The 12,469-nt window shown below is 39.4% G+C and overlaps 1 protein-coding gene across 2 annotated transcripts in view; it reads right to left on the reverse strand.

Moving 5' to 3' along the window:
- The window catches only part of Atp7a (ATPase copper transporting alpha), a 116,702-nt gene that overhangs the window by 69,291 nt on the left and 34,942 nt on the right, over nucleotides 1-12,469 (reverse strand). The gene's annotated exons all lie outside the window — the stretch shown is intronic.

Raw genomic sequence — 12,469 nt, forward strand, 5'->3', positions numbered from 1 at the left:
CTTGGTCTAGGACTTTCTCCTTCCTAGTGTCCTTCAAGTCTTTGGCTCTAATCTAACCTTCTTAGTGAGGCCTACGTTGACCACTTTATTTCAAATTGCAACCTGCAACCCTTCCATGCACATATCTCCATTCCTCGGACCTCTACTTTATCTTTTGGTTTTTCATAGAGCTTGCCACCTTCTAATGTACTCCAGAATTTGCATATTTATTGTTTATTAACTTATGCTCACAAATTCTTTGTTACTCCTTCTTTCAAGAAGCAAAACTTAACTCCTTTCACCCTGAGTGTGCCCTAGACTTTGTACTTGCTTGTAATGAACAGACTATGGTGGAAGTGACAAAGTATGACTTCTAAGACTAGGTCATAAGAGGCACTGTGGGAGAGGGGGGTAAAGGGAAAGCCTTGTGGATTTCTCCTTGTCCTCCCTCTGTAATCACCCCGTCTAGGGTTTATGAAGTCATGCAAGCAGCCTTATGGAGAGGTTTAATGGTTAGGAACTGAAGCCTCACAACAATAGCCAGGTGAATGAAGTGTCAAAAAACTTGCCCATTTAAGGTGCTGCACTTCAGAGGCTTTTAGTGTGTTCACAAGGATGTGTAAGGATAATGACTGTGTGGCTGCACAACATTTTCACTTACCACAGAAAGAAATCCCACAGTCACTAGCAGTTGCTTCCCCTTCCCTTCTATCACAGCCCATGGCAAACACAAACTTACTTCCTATCTCTATAGATTTGCCTACACTGGTCATCTCCTAAAAATGGATTCATTCAATATGTGGCTTTTTATGTCCAGATTCTTTCACTTGACATGTTTTCAAGGTACATCAACAAATTGAATGGATTGGTACTTCATTCTTTTTGTGTTCTTGCTTTTTGGTGGTACTGGGATGTGAACTCAGGGCCTTGCTCCTCCTATACAGGTGCTCCACCACTTGAGTCATGCCCCCAGCTCTTTTTTGCTTTACATATTTTTCAGATAGAGTCTCTCATTTTAACCAGGACTGGCCTCACACCACGATCCTCTTACCTAATGCCTTCAGTCTAGCTGGCATTATACGTATGTACCACCACATCCAGCATGTTTGTTGAGATGATGTCTTGCTAACTTTTCACCTAGGCTGGCCTCAAACTGCAATCCCCTTATCTCCACCTTCCAAGTAGCTAAGATTGCAGGCTTGTGCCACCAGGTCCAGCCCCTCATTGTAGTTTTGATTCATATTTCCCTAATTACTAGTGATGTCACGCAGTTGTCCCTGGGTATCACGGGGATTGATTCCAGGACCTTCCATGCACACAAAAATCTGTGGGTGCTCAAGTCTCATATACAATGGCATAGTATTTGATATATAGATTGTGCAATCCTCCCATATGCCTTAAATCATCTCTAGATTACTTATAATACACAATATAGTATAAATCTCCATCAAATAGTTGTTCTGCACTGTTCAGGGAATAATAACAACAAAAAGTCTACATGTTTTCAGTACAAACACAACAACTCTAGGCCTAACATTTTCTATCCATGGTTGCTTGAATCTGTGGATGTGAGCCCTCCAATATGGAGGATGGACTGCAGAGAATTATTATGGGGTGTAGCCCACACCTATACTGTGTGAGATACTGGCGTATCTCTCAGGCTTACTAAGGAACTGAAAGAAATCAGTTAAGCAGAAAGGCACTTTTAAAATAACTCAATAATAGTGGACTTGGGGCATAGCTCAAACGGTAGAATGCTTGACTAGCATGTGTGTCCTGGGTTCAATTCCCAGCACTGCAAAGAAAATAATAAAGAAATAAGTGAACTGAATAATTCACCTTGAACTACATACTGGGCAGGACAGAATGTCTGAACACAAATGAAAAATTATATTAGTATAGCTACTTTTACCACTACATCCTGATTTAATAATGTCAAATCAACTATGAATACATGGATATTTCCTTCTGCTTTCAGAATTCACTTGCACTGTTCTCAAAGCCCTACATAAATTGGGCCTTACACACAAAACTTCAGAGAAACTCCATCTCACTCTTACTACTCTATTATACATATGTACACAATTCTAATTGATTTTGTAATATATGTTATATTCAGTTTTTAAATTTTAAATGTCCTACATATATATAGTGAGAAAGAACAAAAATGTATTTGTCTGTGGGGACTACAGGAGGTGGGAGAGGGAGAGAAAATGTTAGAGAATGAAAAATATTGAAACAACCCATCTCTATATGAATATAATATATTGCTCTGTACAGCAAGCAGCTGAATATTAAATAGGGGAGCATGATGATAAAGAGTAACAGGGGAGGGATTAATTTGATTGAAGCATGATATGTTAAGGCCTGAAGTACCAAGACAAAACCCCCTTGAACTATCAATATACACTTAAAAATGAAGGGCAGGAGGGAAAGATAAATCTTTTCCAGGGGTGGGTACCAGTGGTAGGAAGTGGGCACAAGGAAAGAGTGAATGAGGGTATGGTGGATATATTTTGTATCCATATATCAAAACAGAAAGAATGAATCCTGTTGAAATTGTTCTAAGAAAGGAGGGAAGGGAGAAGAGGGAGAGCGATGGAAGGGGTAAATTCAACTAAGATATATTGTAAGCGCATATGTACATATCACAAAATATCCCCTGTACAACTATTACATGCTAATAAAATAATTAAAAAATTTTAAATGTCTTAAAGATAGGTACAAAACCGGAAATATCTTTTGTAACTGGCCACTGCCTTTGGCAAAATGACTCACAAAACAGGGTAAGAACATAAATAATTTTTTATGGTGGGAAAAGATAGGCTTTGGGAAATCACAGTATCAAAGAAACAAATCTGGCTTGCAGCTATTAGTAATGAGGGACTCTAAGAACAAGAGCATCCAACAACACTAAGGGAAGTAACTTCTAGCTAGTAAAGTGTTTTAACCACTCCCTAAACCCAGATGGCAGTCCTCATCAGTAACACCGCTTGTAGGAGGTTTAGAGACAAACTGCAGAAGTTGAGTATAAAACATGGCATGGTGTGTGATTGTTCAAAACCACATCTTATAGTTGATCACAGAAGCTCAAACAGTATTTTAAAATTGCCCTGAAGTAATTGGTTCTCATGATTTGGGGAATATTTCTAGATTCTTCATAAATCATCACACAGTAAAATTTAATTTTTGGGGGGTAGTTTTATCTGGACAATTTTTGACCCTCATGATGATGAAGGAAATGAAAGTGAAAACCACGATGGAATACCATGTATCTCCATCAGCTAGGTAAAAATTTCAAAGTCACAATCCCAAGTGTTGGCGATGAGATGGGGCAGCATCTCTTATTTGACTGCATACTGTAAATCAGCACACTCATAGAAATGACTTGGTGATTCCTGGTAGAGGATACGAACAGAACAGAATTAATATTTTCACTCTTCTGCCAGTTACCCTAGGAGAGCCTTAGAGATGTGCTCAAGAAAACATAAGCAAAAACATTCATTGCCACAGTGTTCTAAATAGCTAACACTTAGGAAATAACATAAATGTCAATCAACAAGAAAGGGGAAGAACAAGTTGTAATAGAATATAATAGATCACAATATAGCAGTGAAAATGAATGAGCTAGAACAGTGGTTCTCACAGGGAGAGGGGATGATTTCACCCCCAAGAGGACATTTGGCAGTCTAGAGACATCTTTGCTTGCCACAACTCAGGATAGGGATAGAAAGTGTTATTGGCGTCTAGGAGGTAAAGGCCAGGGATACTGCTACAAACCCTACAATGCACAAGAAAGGCCTTCACAACAACCAATGATCTGGACCCCAATGTCAATAGCACTGAGACTGAGAAACACTGAATTAGAGCTACACATAGCAAGGAGGATAAATCCCACAAACACAGTTGAGGGAAAAAGACTTTCAGGAGGATACCAAAGTTTAAAAACATAAAACAAAGTTTCTATTGTATTTGTATGCACACATATGCAGTATTAGTAGCCAAAATATAAAATTATTCATAGGAATAATCAACTCCAAAATCAGGTGATGGGAAGGAGGAAAAGGGGTGCAGTTTGAGAACACAGAAAGAAATTCAACAAGGTGTTTCTCTTAGGTTAAATAATGGACACACAAATATGTTATAGGATCCCCTCTATTCTTTCTAGGCCTTTATTATAATAATATTTTGGGTGGAAATGTGAATTGAACTCATGGCTTCACCTGTGCTAGGTAAGTCCTCTCCACTTGAGCCATGCCCCCAGCCCCTTTTACTTTTAATTATTTTTCAGACTGGGTCTCGTGTTTTTTGCCTGGGCCAGTCTAAACTGGGCTCCTCCTACCTATACTTCCCATGTATCTTGGATTATAGACACTCACCACCAGGCCCAGCTTCTTTGTTGATAGGGATCTCACTAACTTTTTGCCTTGGCTGGCCTCAAACTATGATCCTCACAATCTCTGCCTTCTGAATAGCTAGAATTACACCTGTGAGCCACAGCACTTGACTATAATATTTTTGAGGTATAGTCTTACTATGTAACCAGGCTGACCTCAAACTCTCAATCCTCCTGCCTTAGCTTCTTGAGTGCTAAGATTATAGATGTGAGCCACCATGCTTGGCTATAATAATTTGAGACAGGATCTTGCTATGTAGTTCACACTGGCCTTGAACTCATAATCATTGTGCCTCAGCCTCCCAATATAATATTTTAAAGACAAAAAATAGCCCATTTCAATGGGCGCTGGTGGCTCATACCTGTAATCCTAGGTACTTGGGAGGCAGAGATCAGGAGGATAGCAATCCGAGGCCAGCCTGGGCAAATAGTTCACAAGACCCTATCTCAAAACTACCCAATATAAAAAAGGGATGGTAGAGTGGCTCAAGTGGTAGAGCACCTGCCTACCAAGCGTGAGGCCCTGAGTTCAAACCACCTACCATGAAGAAAAAACCCTCCCCATTTTAAGAGGAAACATGAGAAGAAAAAATACAGGAAATATACAGAAATTAAAAGAAAAGTTACAAAAATTGAAATAATTTGTTGAGATCAATGATAAACTAAAAATATAAACAGCCCAAGTCATCCATTTCTATAATATTAGGACTATAATAATATGCCTGTATTGTTAAATAAATAGACGATTTCTAGCTATATAAGCAATACTGAACTCATTGCCTCCAGGGCATTCACATAATATTCTCAAATCAATTTATTTCTTCTGACTCATTTGCTTTTATTTAAAATCACTACCACCAAGGGAGGGGGCAGGGGGAAGGGGGGAGAAATGACCCAAACATTATGTGTACATATGAATAAAAGAAAAATAAATACAATCACTACCACCTCTACAATACAAACAAAGGGGGGAAGCCTTAGCTTCTCTGTTATTATATATAACATCCCTTTCTTTTAAATTTAGAAGCTTTTAAAATAAAAATTAATCTTCTTACTCTTATTTACTTAACCTGTTTTCAAAATACTGAGTGTCTAATTTCTTTCATCAGACAACTGTCATATAAACAAAGAACTAAGATTCCAGATGAAACAGATGGAGTAGGCAGGTGTATGCTTTAAAACGTAATTGTTCTTTTCATTTGACCATTCCTAAAAGATTAAGAGTCAATATTCAGACATATTAGTAAGGTCAGAAGGCACAGAACATTCAAATTAAGAAAGGGCAATGTGTTTTAACAGCCATTTTGTGACTCCTGGGCTAGTCACAGTATCTCTGCAAAGAAATCCTATGACAACAACATGGACACTTCAGATTTGTATAGCACTGTCTCACTGACAAAATGTTCACAGACTTCCTTTTAAAATAAAGCAAACTAAAGTTCAGACATACCCATGCTCATACAGCCAGTTCAGGCATCAGTGAAGAGCTAACAACAGCCTCAAAACATTAATAGAGCAATGTTTGCAGAAGACATAAAGTGAAGCCAGACAACCACGGGGCAGCGTGATGAGAATGCTTGCAAAGAACATGGGTTCCACAGAAAGTGAGAGACATTCCTCAAGTGTCTGCACCTTTCCTCCAGGGACTGAGTAACTGCTGCCAGGTCCACAATGGACTAGAGAAAGAAAACGTGTTTGTAGAATGTAGAAAATCTTTTTAGCCTCGGACACTATAAAGTCTCATACTAAGAAAACAAACAAAAGGATTAAAAAATCGGCCAATGACCTTAACAGCCACCTTACAAAAAAAAGAAATACAGGCTAGGTGGGGTGGCTCACACCTGTAATTCTAGGTACTTGAGAGGCAGAGATAAAGAAGACTACAGTTTGAGGACAGATCAGACTAGGGAAAAAAGTTCACAGAACCCCATCTCAAACCATACCAATAAAAGCTGGGCATGGTGGTACATGCCTGTCATTTAAAATGACAACAAGAAGAACCTATACAGATGGTAAATAAGCATATGAAGAAATGTCCTTCTTGGAGGCTGAGGCAAGAGGACCTTGAGGTTCAAAGGCAGCCTGACCTCCATAGTGAGACCCTGAATTTAAAAAAAAAAAAGAAAGAAAGAAAGGAGGGGGAGGAGAGAGAGAAGGAGGGAGGGAAGGCGGAAGAAAAAGAAAAAGGAAAACAGAAAGGAAGGAAAAAGAAAGGAGAGAGAGAGAGAGAAAGAGAGAGAGATGGATGGATGATAGATGATATGGAGGTAGTGGCTGTGGTAAAAATCCTGAGAAAACCAGTACCAGTGAAGAGGTCACACTGGACTTCTAGTTTATGACTTGAGCTTTTTTTTTGGCTTCACTGGAGTTATAACCCATTTTCCAAGCCTGACTGAAAATCCTTCCTCTTGACTCCATAAGCAATCTAATAGTCTGCCAATAAATTTCTTTTCTGGCTAGGTGAGTCAAACTGCTTTATGTTTATGCAAACAAGAACCCAGCCTAATACATGTATAGTAAATACCAGGTGGTCATTAAAAACACTGATGTAGATCTCCATTTTCATATATTAAGTGAGAGAAAGCAAGTTTCATTCTGTACAAAGTCCTCCTAACCAACCTTGAGTGGGTTAACTGATGGTATCCTTTCTGTCACTAAAATATTCAGGCTCTCACAGCATGCTTATGACTTATGGCTGGTACCTGAATGTGAACTCCTTTGTTCCCACCAGTAAAACTGTTGGCATACAAAGATTTCACTGTGCTTACCCTCTAGCCATTTGTGCCCATGGAACTTCTCAGAATTGTGCAATTTAATTAAATATGTAAACTGATGAAATGAGAGAATAAAAGAGACCTGTTTTTCTATGAAAACAAAGGTGAAGCCTTTAGAAACTGTCAATAAAGGTGAATGGTAGTTAAGTTACCGCTAAAATAGCTGTACGTAAAGCAATGTTAAGAGATGGAGAGGGGGTGACATGGTGCTCATACCTTTAATCCAGGCTATTCAGGAGGCAGAGCTCAGGAGCATTGCAGTTCGAGGCCAGCCAGGGCAAAAAGTTAGGGAGACTCCATCTCAACCGAGACATTGAGCACCCTAGCTACACAGGAGGCCAAGGTAGGAGGATTGCAGTATGAGGCTGGGCCCTGGGCAAAAAGCCTGAGACCCTATCCAAAAAATAACTAAAGCAAAAAGGGGCTTGGGGCATGGCTCAAGTGGTGGAGTACCTGCTTTCCAAGCACAAAGCTCTGAGTTCAAACTCCAGTACCACCAAAAAAAGTGAGATTGAGAGGTGTCAGGTAGGCATGGTGGTACACACTTGTGATTTCAGTACTTAGGAGCTAGAGGGGGAAGGAGTAAAGGCCAGCCTGAGTTCCACATTGAGACCATGTCTTTAAAAAGCAGGGGGGAAGAGGGGAGGGAGGGAGAGAGAGGAAAGAAAAGAGAGGGAGGGAGGGAGGGAGAAAGAGAGAGAGAGAGAGAGAATGAATGACTGAGAATATATCATAAAAATCTAAAAGAATTCTGGTTTCTTAAGTTGGTCCTCTACTTTAATAAAACCAAACTAGAAATAGGGGGTCTGGAGTGAAATAATATGGTTATGGCTTATGCAAGAAAGGAGAGAAGGATTTCTAAAGGACCCATAAGCAAAGGCCTTGGCCCCACACGTAAATAGTAGTGAATGAATGAACACATGGTTTAGGTTTTTAAAAAATGACTAGGCTAGCCGGGTGCCAGGGCCTAATGCCTGTAATCGTAGCTACTCAGGAGGCAGAGATAAGGAGGATCACAGTTCAAAGCCAGCCTGGGCAAATAGTTCGAGAGACCCTATCTCAAAAAACCCTTCACCAAAAAAAAGGGCTGGTGGAGTGGCTCAAGGTGTTCAAGGCCCTGAGTTCAAACCCCAGTACTGCAAAAAAAAATGACTAGGCTATATATACCTAATTTTTATGATTCCCTTCTTCACCTGCCCAACCACTGAATGGTTAGGAGAGTTTCTACCAAGTTTCTATCCTCTGTGCAGGAAGTCTTTGTACTGTACCACAGAATGAAGAGGAGAACATGTGACTTCCATTTTGTTCTTGTCACTGAAATTTCCCTGGTATTTGTCCTATGCCACCACCAACTGAAATAGTCTACTATAAATGGATATATCCAATATGCTGTGTTACCATGTTTAATCTGTTGCCATTTAGAATACTCAGTGGAAGTCAAAGGTGACCTTCCTCATACACAGTTCTATAATACATTTGTACCTTCTCTGAAAACATTTATGGGCTATAGCAAAATTACTGTTTCCTAAGAAAGACAGACACTTTTTTTTAGTTTTCTTTACAATTGTGCTAAAAATACACATAACATATAACTTGTCATTTTATTCCTCTTGAAGTGTATGATTTGTGGCATTAAGTACATTCGTCTTGTATAATGATCACCACCATCAACCTCTAGAACCTTTTCATGGTACCATACTAAAACTCTTTACCCACTAAAAGGTAAGATCCCATTCCTTCTCTCTCCTGTCCTAGTTAATAACCACCATTCTACTTTGGACCTCTATGCATTTGACTACTCTAGGTACCTTTTATAAATAGAATCATCCAATATTTGTCCTTCTGTGGCTAGCATCTTTCACTGAGCATAATGTCTTGAAAGTTCATCCATGTGGTATCATGGGTCAGAATTTAACTCATTTTTAAGGCTGAATATATATGTTCCGTTTTCTTTATCCATTTATCTGAGAAAACCAGTGCAAGGGAAGAAGTCCTCACCACACTATTCCTCAAGTGTGACTTGGCCTGTTTTAGCTTCACTGGGTTCTTACCCATTTTCCAACCCTGGCTGACCATCCTTCCTGTTGAGTCTATAAGCAATCTAATAGCCTACCAATAAATTCCATTTCTGGTTAGATGAGTCAGAACATTTGGGCTGCTTCTACCTTTGGGCTATTAAGAATAATGCTAGCTAGGCACCGGTGGCTCACACCTGTAATCCTAGCTACTCAGGAGGCAGAGATCAGGATGACCACGATTCAAGGCCAGCCCAGGCAAAAAGTTTGCAAGACCCCATCTAAACCAGTAGCTGGGTGCAGTGGTGCATGTCTGTCATCCCTGCTACATGGAAGCTTAAACAGAAGGATCATGGACCAGGCTGGCCCAAGCAAAAAAGAAGATCATATCTCCAAAATAACCAGAGCAAAAAGGACTGGTGGAGTAGCTCAAGTCGTAGAGTATACCTGCCTATCAAGCAAGAAGCCCTGAGTTCAAATCCCAGAATCATCACAAAAAAGAATGCTGCAATAAATACTGATATATAAATACATGCTCAAGTCTCTGTTCTGAGTATATACCCAGAAGTAGCACTGTTGGATCATATGGTAAATCTGTTTCTATTTTTAGTAAACACTGTACTGTTTTCCACCATGAATGGGCCATCTTACACTTTACCAGCTATGCACAAAGCTTCCAGATTCTCCACATCCTCACTAACACTTGATATTTTCTGGGATTTTTAGTAGTAGCCATCCTAATAGGTGTGAAGTGGTGACAATACTTTTTCTTTGTTTGAGTCTTGCTATATAGCCCAGGCTTACATCAAAATCACAATCATCTTGCCTCAGTCTGCCGAGTACTGGGCTTATAGGTGAGTGCTAGAATTATAGGTGTGTGCACCACACTCAGTTTAAAATTGATGAATATTCTTTTTTTGTTTGTCTTTTGCAGTGCTAGGGATAGAACTCAGGGCCTTGCATATGCTAGGCAAGTACTCTACATTCCCAGCCCCACACTTCTTTTTTGTACCTCAGAAATTTCAATAAAGACTTGGAAAATTGAAACTAAAATACAAAATAAATGAAATTATATAACTCTTCATTATCAGTCATGTCCTTATTTCATTTCATTTATAATGTACTATAATATTTCTCAACAATTTCCTTGTTATTCTGAATTTCTAGCAAGAACTGGTTGTAAGACATACTTCAAATGGGAAATGTTATTGTCTTGAGTTATATTTCATGAATGAATAGCTCAGAGTTAGTACAATAATTTGTAATGAGTTCAAATGGATCTAGATAAGAACATAAAACTGGTCATTACTGGTTGCCCTAGGCTTTACTGAGTCCCTACTTCAGAGTAGATATAAAAATATAAAAAATGAAATGTTGTGAATACTCTATATACTAGTTTTTCAAAAACTTAGCATTCAGATTTAAACACATTTCTCTAAAATTTCTTTTAAAAGTAGTAAGATTACACTAAAGGGGTAAATTGTGCTTTCAGTAGCCAAGTAAACATGAAGCAATAGTGGCCCACAAGTACTAAACAAGGTGAAATGACCAGGTAAGATGATGTGAGCAACATCTAGAATCCACAAACAGAATATTCTATCATCCTCAACAACTCATTATGTATATTTTTTGAAAAAATAATACCAGAGGAACTGACCTCTATCATTAAAAGTTACTCATTCAAATATTTGTCTTAAACCCACCTAAGCATTTATAATAAATGCTTCCTACACAAGAATCAAATAATTCATAATGCACTTCAGACCAACAAAACTGCATGAAGTTCAAAGTGTATCTATGTGAACAGCATTTAGCTGGGGTATTTTTGTTTTGTCTTGTTTTTTGAATCAGGATCTCGCTATATATCCCAGGCTGATCTAGAACTCATTCTGTAGCCCAGGCTGGCCATGAACTTATGATCTTTCTGCCTAACCCTCCTGAGTGCTGGGATTACAGGCATGAACCACCATGCCCAACTAGTTGTTTGGTTTTTAAGTCTTCTTTGAGCTGGTGGAATGGCTCAAGTGGTAGAGTGCCTGCCTTTCAAGGGCTAAGACCCTGAGTTCAAACCTCAGTACTGCCAAAAACATGTTTAAAAAATGTCTTATTGTAGGGCAGGGGTATAGCTCCATGCTAACATACAACAACCTAGGTTTGATCTTCAGGACTACAAATTTAAAAAATGAAACCTTTTTACAACCTCTATTCTGAACTGTATTACTTGCTGCTTGTACATTTAGTATGACTACTGGTATATGTGGATTTATATCTATCATTTTCCTCTGTTTTCTATTGGCCCTTTTTTTCCCTTTCTTGCCTTCTTTTGGATTAATCAGTTTTTTCCTTTATTCCCTTTTAATCATGTAACAGCTTGCTAACAATACTTGTTTCAATATATATTCTTTTGCCCGGTGCCAGTGGCTCATACCTATAATCCTAGCTACTTGGGAGACTGAGATTGGGAGGATTTGATTCAAGAGCAGCCTGGGCAAATAGTTCACAGGACCCTATCCCCAAAATAATCAGAACAAAACGGACTGGAGGTGTGGCTCAAGTGATAGTACACCTGCTTTGCAAGTGCAAAGCCCTGAGTTCAAATTCCATTTCCACCAAAAAAAAAAGTGTATGTATGTATGTGTGTGTGGCACATTCTTTAGCCAAAGCAATCATGTTTTGGCAGTACTTGGGTTTGAACTCAGGGCCTTGTACTTGCTAGGCAGGTGCTCTACCACTTGAGCCACACTGCAGCCCTTTTTTATTTCTTTTTTTTTTTTTTTGCTTTGGTTATTTTTCGAATAGGGCTTTTATGCGTAGGCAGGCCTGGATCCCAATCCTCCTGTTTATGCTAGTCATGTAGCTGGGATGGCAGATGCACACACCTGACACCCAGCTTTTGATTTGTTGACTTGGGGTCTCGCTAACTGCCTGGGCTGGCCTTGAACCATGACCTCAGGATCTCTGCCTCCCAAGTAACTAGGATTACAGGCACAAGCCACTGTCTAGCTTAGCCAAAGACATCTTTAATAAAAAAGAATAAAGCTAATGGAATCACAATAACTTGATCTCAAGTCATACTATAGGGCTACAGTAACCACGACAGCATGTTACTGGCATAAAAACCAACAGTAAGCCGGGTGCTGATGGCTCATGCCTGTAATCCTAGCTACTCAGGAGGCAGAGATCAGGAGGATTGAGGTTCGAAGCCAGCGCAGGCAAATAGTTCTGCGAGACCCTATCTCAAAAAACCCTTCACCAAAAAAAAAAACAATAGGGCTGGTGGAGTGGCTCAAGGTGAAGGCCCTGAG

The sequence above is a fragment of the Castor canadensis genome, chromosome X (genome assembly GCF_047511655.1).
Source record: "Castor canadensis chromosome X, mCasCan1.hap1v2, whole genome shotgun sequence".
NCBI lineage: Eukaryota > Metazoa > Chordata > Mammalia > Rodentia > Castoridae > Castor > Castor canadensis.